The sequence below is a fragment of the Pan troglodytes genome, chromosome 12, assembly GCF_028858775.2.
Source record: "Pan troglodytes isolate AG18354 chromosome 12, NHGRI_mPanTro3-v2.0_pri, whole genome shotgun sequence".
Classification (NCBI taxonomy): domain Eukaryota; kingdom Metazoa; phylum Chordata; class Mammalia; order Primates; family Hominidae; genus Pan; species Pan troglodytes.
The window spans coordinates 102,719,476-102,732,194 of NC_072410.2; the positions used below are offsets into that span (position 1 = coordinate 102,719,476).

At 45.0% G+C, this 12,719-nt stretch overlaps 1 pseudogene; it reads left to right on the forward strand.

Moving 5' to 3' along the window:
- Positions 1–1,246: 1,246 nt before the first annotated feature.
- On the forward strand, positions 1,247–1,686 carry LOC739107 (small ribosomal subunit protein uS9-like; annotated as a pseudogene).
- The last annotated feature ends 11,033 nt before the right edge of the window (positions 1,687–12,719 follow it).

Consider the following 12,719-nt stretch of genomic DNA (forward strand, 5'->3'; position numbering starts at 1 on the left):
AACCTCTCAGCCTCCCTCCTGCTCCTTTCAAAGGACAATCCCTTCACCTGCTATCACCTTGCTGAGGACTTTGCTCCTGCAATTATCCTCTCTCTCCCGCATCATTAGATTCCCCCTCCCTACTCTGTCATTCTTGTCAGTACACAAACATGCTCCAGTATTTCCCATATTCAAAAACAAATCTCCTTTCACACATACCTTTCTCACTATGTCTTTGCTCACTGGGGCAGACAGACAACTGTCCACCAAAAATCCATGGCCTCTTTGCACAGTGTAGTGCTGCTGCTGGCAGTGGCTGCCCAGCCAGGGACCACACTTCCCGGCTCCTTTTGCATACTCATGGGAACATGTGACTGAGGTCTGGATGACAGAATGTGGGCAGAAGTGGTGTACGCAACTTCCAGGTATGGCCCATAAAATTCTTCTACACCATCCTCCACATTCTCTTTCCTCTTCTGCCAGGTTGATGTTGACACCTAGGGCAACTAAGGGTGCTGTGTGTTGAAGAAGATGTCTAGGCCATAAGGTAAGTGCTTAGATCCCTGAATAACTGTATGGAGCAGAGCTCTATCCTCAATTCTCCCACTCCTATCACTGATTGGAATTTAAAAGAGAAGAAATAAACTTCTATTTAGTTAAGCTACCTAGATTTTGGTGGTTTATGTGTTACAACATCTGGCCTTATCTTAATTAATACACCATTTATAACAAGATTTCTCAAAAGAGTTGCCTCTATTTCCTGGAGCCAGATCAACCAGTTTTGTCTGGGTTCAAATTCCAGTTTTGTCATTTCCTAATGTGTGTGATCTTGGACAAATTACTTAAAGATCTATTCCTTATCTGTAAAATAGGATAATAATTGTACCTATCTCAAAGGGCTGTTGCACAGATTAATATATGTAAAGCACTTAGATCAGTGTCTGGCACATAGTAAGTTTTATATAAGTTCAGCTATTATTATCATGTTAAGCCACTCACGCCCATTCCAGCTCCCTTCTGTCTCCACCACTCTACTGAAACTGCTCTTGTCAAGATGGGCTCTATGCTGCAAAATGCAAATGTACATTTCTCTTGCCTCGCTTAATTCAACTCTCAGCAGCAACTGACACAGGTGTCCGCTGCCTCATTTAAAAAATATCATGGAAGATTGCAAACACACACAAATGTATTTCCTTTTTGAAATAATTTTCTTCCTTTTCTGGTTGCAGCGCTGTGCAGTGAGGATCTCTAATGTATGCCTGTAGCCATGCTGTCCAAGGGCCCACTGCAGTATGCGCAGGTCTTTGGATGCAAGAAAAGGGCCACAGCTGTGGTGCCCGGCAAACACAGCAATGGCCTCATCAAGGTGAATGGGTGGCACCTGGAGATGATCGAGCTGCATATGCTACAATACAAGCTGCTGGAACCACTTCTGCTCTGGGCAAAGAGCGATTTGCTGGTGTGAACATTTGTGTTCATGTGAAGGGTGGTAGTCATGTGGCCCAGATTTGTGCTGTCCATCAGTCCATCTCCAAAGCCCTGGTGGCCTATTACCAGAAATATATGGATGAGGCTTCCAAGAAGGATATCAAAGACACCCTCATCCAGAATGACCAGACCTTGCTGGTAGCTGGCCTCCTTTGCTGTGAGTCCAAAAAGTTTGGAAGCTCTGGTGCCTGTGCTCGCTACTAGAAATCCTACCAATAGGCCAGGCACAGTGGTGCACACCTGTAATCCCAGCACTTTGGGAGGCTGAGGTGGGCGGATCACCTGAGGTCAGGAGTTCGAGACCAGCCTGGCCAACATGGTGAAACCCTGTCTCTACAAAACTACAAAAATTAGCTGAGCCTGATGGCAGGTGCCTGTAATCCCAGCTACTTGGGAGGCTGAGGTGGAAGAATCACTTGAATCTGGGAGGTGGAGGTTGCAGTGAGCCAAGATTGTGCTATTGCATTCCAGCCTGGGCAAGAGAGTGAGTCCCCATTTCAAAAGAAAGAAAGAAAGAGAGAGAGAGAAGAAAGAGAGAAAGAAATCCTAGCAATAAGCTCATCACAAGGATCAGGATTAACTTGTATAATAAACAATGTTTGAGGGATTTTTAAGTTTCAAAAAAAAAAAGAAAAAAAGAATTTTCTTCTTAGATGTTATGATTTTTCACTCTCTTCAGCCTCTTCACCCCACTTCTCTGGCCATCCCTTCTCAAGGTCCTCTGCTGGCTCCTCCTGCTCTTCTCAACCTCTAAATGTTGGTGTGTCCTGGGCTATATTGAATGTCCTTCTGTAGCCGTATTTCCTTCCTGGATGATCATGAAATATCGTGAGGACTCCCACTGTTCTGTATCACATCCCACCTCTTTCTGAGACTCCAAACTCATATATCTCAACTCTCTGACATCTCACCCAGACATCACAAACGTAACAGGTCCAAAACAGAACCCTCTGTTTCAGGGCTGCCCTTTCTTACTCCGCCCATGTCTTCTCTAAACTGGGCAACAGTACCGCCCCACTCAACTGCTCTAGTCAAAAACCCAAGAATCATTATCGGTCCCTTTATTTCCTTTACCCTTTCATCACAACCATCACAAGACCCCAAAGTTCAATTTGAAGCCATTCACTTCTCCCTTCACTCTTGCTGCCCTAATTCAAGCCGTCCCCACCCTACTTTGAATATCTTCAACATTCTCCAAACTCGTCTCTACGTGGAAATCCTAGGAATATTCTAAAAATACAAGTCATTCACATTCACTCTCTTGCTAAAAATCCTCTAATCTTTTTTTTTTCAGAGATGGGGTCTCACTCTGTTGCTCAGGCTGGAGTGCAGTGGTGGGATCATGGCTCACTGCAGCCTCAACCTCCCAGGCTTCCTGCTCTGTTGTCCAGGCTGGGGTGCAATGGTGCAATCGTAGCTCACTGCAGCCTCAAACTTCTGGGCTCAGGTGATCCTCCTGTCTCAGCCTTCTGAGTAGCTGGGGTTATAGGTGTGCATCACCATGCCTGGCTAATTTTTTAAAATTCTCTTTTTGTAGGGATGGGGTCTGGCTATGTCGCCCAGGCTGATCACAAACTCCGAGCCTCTAGCAATCCTCCCACCTTGGCCTCCCAAAGTGTTGGGATTATAAGCACAAGCCACTGCATCTGGCTCTAACATCTTCTAATTGCTTTTAAAATAAAACCCAAATGCCTTCTGTACTCATTCATTCTTGCACTGCTATAAAGAAATGCCTGAGACTGTGTAATTTACAAAGAAGTTTAATTGTCTCACAGTTCCACAGGCTGTACTGGAAGTATAGTGGCTTCTGCTTCTGGGGAGGCCACAGGAAACTTACAATCATGGCAAAAGGTGAAGGGGGAGCCAGCACTTCTCATGGCCAGAGCAGAAGGAAGAGAGAGGGGGGAAGGTGCCACATACTTTTAAACAATCAGATCTCATGAGAACTCGTTCACTATCTGTTCATTATCCTGACACAGTACCAAGGGGGGAATCTGTCCTCATGATCCAATCATTTTCCACCAGGCCCCACTTCCAACATTGAGGATTACAATTGAACATGAAATTTGGGTGGAATACAGATCCAAACCATATCACCTTCCCTGGTCTCCAGCACTCCGATCTCACTCTCATTCTCCTCCTGTGATCACTGCTGGCCAGGCATTCCAGGATTCTTTCTGCCCTCATACAGGACAAGTTTGTTCCTGCCCCGCTGTTACCTCTGTCTGAACGCTCTTCCTCCAGGTCTTCAGCTGGATGGATGGGTTTAGCTCTCAGTTCAAATGTCTCCTCCCCAGCATGGCCTTCTCTCCCCTCCCCAACAGATCTTTGTATCGTATCATCCTGTTTATTTCCTTAGCAATGTTTTTCACAATCTAGATTTTCTTATTTACTGTTGCATGCATCCTCCCCTCTCCAACTAGAATGTAAATTCCATCAGGGTAAGGACCTTGTCTGTGTTGCTACCTCTGTGTCCCCAGGGCCTATGGCAATGCCTCACTTATAGTAGACATTCAATAAGTATTTGTTGAATGAAGGAAATTCATGCAGATATATGGGGAAAGATCTGGATGAATAAATGCCAAACTGATAAGGCCTTATCTCATGGGATCATGCTGGGATTTGCGAATGGAGCTTAAAGTTGACTTTAGCTTAACTATATTGCTTGAAAAAAAATTTTTAATTTTGTGAGGGGTCTATATTCATGTATTGCTTGTGACATTAAAAATAAAGCAAATACTTGTAAGTATTTTGTAAACTGGGAAGTATTATATACAAGAGCAAGGAAATTGCATCAAAGGACACTATCAGGAGAGTGAAAAAACAACCCACAGAATGAAAGAAGACATTTGCAAATCATGTATCTGATAGAAATTAATATTCAGAGCATACAAAGGACTCCTACAACTCAACAACAACAACAAAAAAAACACCTTGCTGGGCATAGTGGCTCACACCTGGAATCCCAGCACTTTGGAAGGCCGAGGCAGGTGGATTGCTTGAGGCCAGGAATTCGATATCAGCCTGGCCAACATGGCGAAGCCTGTCTCTACTAAAAATACAAAAATTAGCCGGGCGTGGTGACACACACCTGCAATCTCAGCTACTCGGGACGCTGAGGCATCAGAATCGCTTTAACCCAGGAGGCAGAAGTTGCAGTGAGCCAAGATTGTGCCACTGCACTCCAGCCTGGGCAACAGAGCGAGACTGTCTCAAAAACAAAAACAAAAACAAAAACAAACACCTCAATTCAAAAACAGTCAAATGGCTTGACTAGACATTTATCCAAAGAAGATATACAGATGGCAATAAGCACATGAAAAGATGCTCAACATAATAAGTCATTAAGGAAATGCAAATCAAAACCACAATGAGCTATCACTTCACTTCATTAGAATGGCTATTATTTTAAAATAAAGGGAAATAACTACTGTTGGTGAACAAGTATAGAAATTAGAACCCTCATGCATTGTTGGTGGGAATTTAAAATGGTGCTGCCACTGTGGAAAATAATTTGGGAATTCCTCAAGAATTGACACATAGGATTGCCATGTCATCCAGCAATTCAACTCCTAGTTATACATGCAAAAGAAGTGAAAGCTGTGATTCAAACAGGTGCATGTACATCAGCGTTCATTGCAGCACTATTCATAATAGCTAAAATGTAGAACAACCCAAATGTTCATCACAGATAAATAGATAAAATATGATGTGTGTGTATATATATATATATATACACAATAGAATACTATTCAGCCTTAGAAAGAAATACAATTCTTTCTTATATTGAATAAAATAAAATTCTTTCTTAAAACACAAGCTACAACATAGACGAACTTTTAAATAAGATGCTGAATGAAATAAGCGGAACATAAGAGGACAAAGATGGTATGATTTCACTTACATGAGGTCCCTGGAATAGTCAAATTCATAGAGACAGAAAGTAGAATAAGGTTACCAGGGGCTGGGAGGAGTTATTGTTTAATGGGCATAGGGTTTCAGTTTGGTATGATGAAAATGTTCTAGAAGTGGATAGGATGATGGTTGCACAACTTGTAAATGTACTTAATGACACTGAATTGTACACTTAAAAATAATTAAAATCATACATTTTATGTAATGTATATTTTACCCCTGACCCCCAACCCCAACCCCCCACCCAACACACACACACAGAGTGAGGGGATTTATTGTTAGTCTTTCTCCCCGCTATGCATCAGGACCCACCCAGCTTACTAGGGCAGATTACAAAAAAAAAAAAAAAACTACCTTGTTTTCAAAGACATCCCCTCCCCCAGCTAGCACCAAAATAGAGGTGAAAATGACATCTGGCTCTAGGAGTGCGTGGGAGTTGGACGACTGGCTGTCTCAGTTCTCAGCAGGCATCAGCCGCCAGCCCCTGCACCCTGCATTCTGCATGCTTTGGGCTCCTGTGGGCTTTGCCCATTTTCAGGAATTCTGGAATATTTGGGGCCTCAGAGGACTCAGGCTACCTCCTATGCCAATCAGCCTGCCCGTGCCCAAGACAGTCCATGTGTGGGCACAGATGACAAAACTTTTGCCAGCAGATAAGAAGTGACAGGGTGGTCTGTGGGGAATTCATTTGTCAGTTGGCTGCTTGTCCCAGCCCTGTCTCTGGCCTCCACATGTCCAGGTTTTAAGCTTGCCCCATGCAGCTGAGGTTTGCATTGAGATCTGCCAGGCAGTCCCTGCAAATCAAGCCATGAAAAAGAAAGAGCCTTTGGCTCCCAAGAAGATTTTACACATCCCTCCAGACTTTCATAGCCTACATCTTCTGCCTGTCACCATATGCTTTAGGAAATGTATGAGCAGTAAATCAAATTAACCTCACGGAGTGCCCCTTCACTTAACAGAGCATGTGTATTCCATCAGAAATGGCTACAAGGCAATGGACTTTTAAGTGAATCTCATTTCCCCACTGATTTTCATTTTAAAATCAGGAATGTGTTCTTTTGGAGAAAAAACAATTGGCCATCTAGACATGACTTAAAAAAAATCATACTTGAGGATATAGAAGATCTTAACATGTTATGCACACAGAAAAGGGTAAATATTGGATGAAATCTCAGTAAGATTTGCATATTAACAATACTACACTATCAAACAGAAGATGAATCATGGGATGCCACATTTAAGTAAGTCCCACTCATGTGACAAAAAGAATGGAAGTGAGACTGCAGCACAGTGGTAGAAACCCAGGTACAACACCACTGGCCCCTCTTCATCCCCACTGTAAGATCCAGTGGCCCTAAAGCACCAGGAATGTGGCTAAACTACCTACTGACTTGAAGTGCCTTCCTCATCTGTGGATTCCTGACCCATTTTTTTTCTCAGTTCCTCTAAGTACTTTATTATGAAAATAGCTCAGAAGAAATTGACCTCTCTAAGACTTGCTTGGCCATTTATTCATTCGACCCACACTTATTGCACACCATAATAAGGCCATTCTTGAGAGCATCAAGGTGAGCAAACAGGAATAGTCCTTGCCCTCATGGAGCTTACAGTCTTGGGTCAGGCGTCAGACAAATAATTGCACATACATACATGTATGTACATTTAAAATAAAGAAATAAGTAGGTAAGGAGTAGGAGCGTTTCACAAGGAGGATGTGGCTCAGAGAGGGGTGAACTGAGGAAGCAAGGTATGAACTGAAGTCTGAAATATTCATTCATTTATTCGTCCTCTCGACAGTTGTTTATTGAGTGTTAACTGTGTTCCAGCTACGGGGATACAATGTTGAACCAGCCAGACAAAATCCCTGCCCCATGGAGCCTCCTTCTAATGAAAGTTACTGAGTGGTGCTGGGAAGAGATGCCATGGGAAGGACAATTAGAGGGAGAGAAATAGCCAAGGGTCTGAGACAGGAAGGAACATGGTGGCCCCGAGGGACAGCCAGGTGCTATTTGGCTGGAGCCCAGAGAGGAAGGGAAAGGCAACTACAGATGAAGCTGGGTAAACAGGGACCCGGACCAGAGCCTTGTGACTTAGGGTGCCGATAATGCAATCACTAGAATGCGTCTGTATTAACAGTTCTGTTCCGAAACATAACGCTTCGGTTTTATGCCCACTGGTGAACGGTGGCTTGCTGGGCTTCACAAAGCACTGACTGCTCTCAGACGTTACCTGATGGACTGAGTTTTGCTTTCTCATGCGCATGTGTAACCGATGGCAGCAGCCTGGGCAAGCCAGCCACCGCAAGATGGACTCGTAGGACACCCGAATTCCTCAACATTTTTTTCTCTGTGATGTTGCTTTGAGGAGATCTTTTACTTGGTTTGCTACTTCCTAACCTTGTGACCATGTGCAAGTTACATAACCACTCTGAGCCTCAGATTCTTTGGTATAATACGGGGGATAATAATACCTCCACTTTGGGGTGGTTGTGACGACTCATTGAATGAAATGCAAAAATCTGTGTGAAATTGCCCAGCTCACTGCCCAGAACTCAGTAGACATGCCTCACAAATGTTATTTCCTTTCACTGACCTCTTCTTTAATTTGAAGTTTTGTTAAGTGAATTTCTGTTAAGCAAGGGATCTCTGTTCTCAAATTACAGTAACTGCTACTTTCCGGGGCAAGAGGTTATATTAGCAAGACTTCCTCTTGTAACAGTTAGGGAATGGACAGCCAGGGGAGATGGGGGAGAGGGTCCTTTGAGCTGTTGGGGTGAGACTCCGTCCTGAAACAAAGAAGCAACAGTGAGAAAACCCAGGCCTTTGTCTTCCTTCTTTTGTGGGGACCAAAATCATATGCGCCTATGTGTGAGAGGCCACCACGTGACCAAGCCAGCACTTTAAAGTCGGTGCCTCTGAACACTGGCCTCAAAACAAAATAATTGCATACAGACATTCCTTTTGATCACATTCTAATACCGATTTACAACTCTGCTTCCTTGTAACCCCAAAGAAAGCCCTAATCATGGAGCACATACCAGAGCTTCGAATTTTGAGTGTGTAGGAGTGGGTGTCTGTAAGTATGTATTTGTATAGGGGGCAGTGAGTGGCGGTTTACTAATGTCTAGTTCCCCTGCCCCAAATTAAGCTGTCGATGTGGCTAGTGGGATATTTTCATCTGAATGGCTCAGTTGAGCACTGGAGGCAGAAGACAATTTTTTCTGTGGTTTGCTCCAGGCCAGGCAGTTTTTCCATTCTGTTCTTTTATTATGATCATGATTACTTCATTACCTACCCCGATGGGGTTTCTTTGGGTCCCAGTCTGTTTTTAATAAGAAGCAGACTAAAAACAAAGTTTTGGTTGTGTTTGAAATCTTCAGCTTTTTTTTTCTGAAATAATAGGTTAAAGAATTTTATTTGTCTTCCGAGGTTCTGAGGTTGGCTCAGAAATTCTCTGACCCAAGCCTTTGGGGAACAGGGAAATGGCACTTAGAATACAACAATCAAATGCAGATTCCTGGGCGCTGCCCCAACCTGCTGTATCTGAAGCTCCAAGGTGAAGCCCAGAAACCAATGTTTTTAGCAGTAATATCAGTTGATTCCTGTGAATAAGAATAAAAGTTTAAGGTTTGAGAACGTATGAGTATAGAAAGAAAAATCCATCAATCCATATTTCTTTTTAATTACGATATAATTCAAATGCCATCAAATTCGCCACTTAAGTGAACAATCAGTGGTTTTTAGTATAGTCACAAGGTTGTGCAACCATCACTACTACCCAGTTCCAGAACATTTCTATCCTCACCAAAAGAAAACCTGTGTCTATTAACAGTTAGTCCTGGCCAGGAGCCGTGGCTCACGCCTATAATCCCAACAATTTGGGAGGCTGAGGTGGGCGGATCACTTGAGGTCAGGAGTTTGAGACCAGCCTGACCAACATGGCGAAACCCTGTCTTTACTAAAAATACAAAAAAAAAATTAGCCAGGCATGGTGGCACACACCTGTAATCCCAGCTACTCAGGGGGCTGAGGCAGGAGAATTGCTTGAACCTGGGAGGCGGAGGTTGCAGTGATGCAAGATCAGGCCACTGCACTCCAGCCTGGGCGACAGAGCAAGACTCTGTCTCAAAACAAAACAAAAGTTAATCTTAATTTCCCCCTTCTTCTAGCCCTTGGCAACCACTAATCTACTTTTTGTCTCTATGGATTTGTCTGTTCTGTACTTTGCATGTAAATGATAGCATACAGTTTATGTGGTCTTTTTTTCCTGGCTTCTTTCACTTAGAATAATGTTTTTAGGGTTATTCATATTGTAGCATGTATCAGTACTTCATTTCCTTTTCATGGCTGAATAATATTTCATTGTAAGGACATACCACTTTTGTTTATCTATTCGTCAGTTGATTATCAATCAATACTGAGTACCGTTTATATGCAAGACAGTCTGCAGGGCTGTCCAGGGGATGGACATGAGAGAGAAAGGACAGTTCTCCAATAGTACAGGAAATCAAGAAGAGGTGATGGAGAACACAGCGCCTGGCACAAAGCAGAATGAGTGAGTGAATGAATGAATGAAAGCCCGCACACAGGAAAAGAAACTTAACTTGTAGAGGCAGCATGTGCTGGTGCCCAGTGTCGGGGTGGATGACGCTGCCCAAGATCAGGACCAGCAGTGATAGTCACTCACTCAGGTGTGAGAGGCTTTACTGTAAGTTGGGTCTGGGCCCTGGGGTCTCCAGAGATTAATCAGACATGACCCATGCCATGGAGCTCATAGACTGTGAAGAAGGCAAAACATGGCGTGGATCATAGATGACACACAATAGTGGGGGAGGGAGGGGGCAGTAGTGGGTAGAGAGGAAGACCCTTTCTGGCTCAGAGGTCAGGAAAGATGTAGGAGGAGGCAGCATTGGAGCTGGCTTAGCAGCTTGGGTAGGACTTAAAGAATGAATGAAAGACCACACACAGAGGAAAAGAAAAAGTTAAATGGCGGATAGACAATGGGAACAAATTACCAAAAACTAGGGACAGAAATGTGTAAGATGGGCTCAGGGACAGAGTTCCAGGACACCTGTTTTACTGAGGTCAGTTGTTCTCCGCCCTGGCTGCACATCAGAGTCACCTGGATGCTTAAAAAAATACCAAAGGCTGGGTCCTGCCCCTAGAGATTCTGTTTTATTTGACCTGTTTTGGGGGTGAGTCTAAGTAGTGATATTTATTAAAAGCTCCCCAGGTGATTCTAATGAGCAACCAGAGTTCAAAACCACTGACTCAGAGGATTCAAGAGAGACAGTTGGCCATTAGCCTGGAGCATGAGGTTGGGAGTGGACTGTACGCAGGTGGACCACATCATTTATTCTCCAAACTGGGATACATTTTTGCATGAAGCAGGGTGCTATGAATTGTTATGCCAAGACAGCAGATATAAACTAGATCATCCAAAACAAAGTGGGGTGTATGTCCACCCTAACCGTGGAAGAACTTGAATGCAGGCTATGGGATTTGCACTTCACCTTATCACAAATGAGAGCTACTGAAGGTTTGGAGCAGACCACTGACACCTAATAAAATGGGAGGCGGGAAGGCAGAGGAATGTGGGGAGGATTGGGCTGGGGAAATGAGGAGACAGAAAAAGTGTGTGCATGAGAAGTACTCCCCCAAGCCCACTCCAAATAAACCTTCAATTTAAATAAAAATCGTGTGCTTGCTGGGCAGCGGCTGCTTCGAGACAAGTCATTGCCTTCTCCTCCTCCTACGTGAAAACTGAAGTGGGGTGTTTGGGCTTCCCCTAGCACCCGAGACACCTCTCTGGGAGATCCCCTAAGGGCTGTTCGCATGGACAATTTCCTCTGCTCATTTGTGAACTGTGAAAACTCCAGGCAGACTCTCTGGAGAGGCCCGAGGGAAGGACTCCTCCATGTCCCCTGGTGCCCTTGCCCTGGGACTTGGCTGTCCCAGCTCTACAATGTCCAGGCCACTCCCCCGCACTTCTGCCTTTTGGAGAGACCCTGTGTCCTCTTGCTCCTCCTCCAGCTTCCGGATCACTGGGAGGTGCTGCTGTCGTGGCTTTTTCCCTCCATTTGTCTGGCTCACAGGGCTTGTCAGGTGAGATATACACTTGTCCCACCCAGCCCGAGGCCAGAAAACTGGGTGTGTTTGGCTGTGAGCCCAGTGAGAGTGGGCCATCTCTGAGCATGGGTGCTTCTCTTCCCAGAGTCTGGCATCCACAGACAGTGTTGGCCAGGCCTGCCCACAGTGTTGACTGGCATTTGGACTGGCACCTTCAATGTCCCCTGACCCCCCAGTGCAGAAAGCACTGGCCTAAGGACTGGAGCAGGGGAAGGGAAGATGCAGACCATCCGTCCTCCCACCCCCCACACCAGGCTGTGCTCCCTATCAGAATCCAGCAAAGCACAGAGGAGTGCCCTAATGCCAAACACAGGTCCACAGTTGGGGTGGGATGGCGGGAAAGGAGAGAAGCTGGAAAGGAGAATGAACAGCTCCCACACTCAACATCCCCTTCCTTTTCCTTTTCTTTCCATCTGGGAAAATATATTTAATTCTCTCAAATGATCTCACAATATCAACACATAAGCACAGACCAAACTACCCACCCCTTGCATTCCCAGTGTCGGTGGTCCAGGAGGGAACTGACTGCAGAGACTGTTCCAGCCCCACTCCTGCCATGCCCCTGAGTTGACAGGGAGAGGTCTCCCTAACCCAGGCAGCAGAGGACAAAATGTGGCAGTCTCTGGCCTGAATCCAGTAAGCAGTGCTCAATCCAGCCACCCCTAGGCTGCATGGCCTCAGGGCTGGGACTGGGGACGGGAAGTCTCAGTTCCTCCTAGCAAGAGAGGAATGCCCAATGCAAGGAGGAAATGCTTTGTGATAAGTCTCCAGTGCTGGAGGCTGGGCTCTTTCAAGAAGTGAGTAATCTCAATGTTGTCATCTGGCGAATGGGTGTATGGCAAGTTTCCTGGTTCGGAACTTTTCTTTCTTTTTAATAAAAGTTGCCATCAGCTCCTTCTTTATCCAGCTGGTTAACAACAGGTCTTCTTTGTTCAGGAAACTGTCCTTTGAGTGGTCCCTCTTGGCTATTCACACGTTAGGCTAGTGGGGCAAGGGGGAAATGGTTCCTGGGTGGCCTGAGGAGTGCAGGACCCTCTAGTCCCTACATGGAAGAGCAGGGAGATAATTTGCTTGGGGCCAAGGAACATCTCGGAAGAAAGAGATGAAGGCAAAGACGTTTTCCATGTTAAAGTTGGAATTTTCCTGATGAAGTTTGAGATGAAGTGCCCCAGGAATAGAATCTCCACAGCCCCCAAGGGAATGGCACCA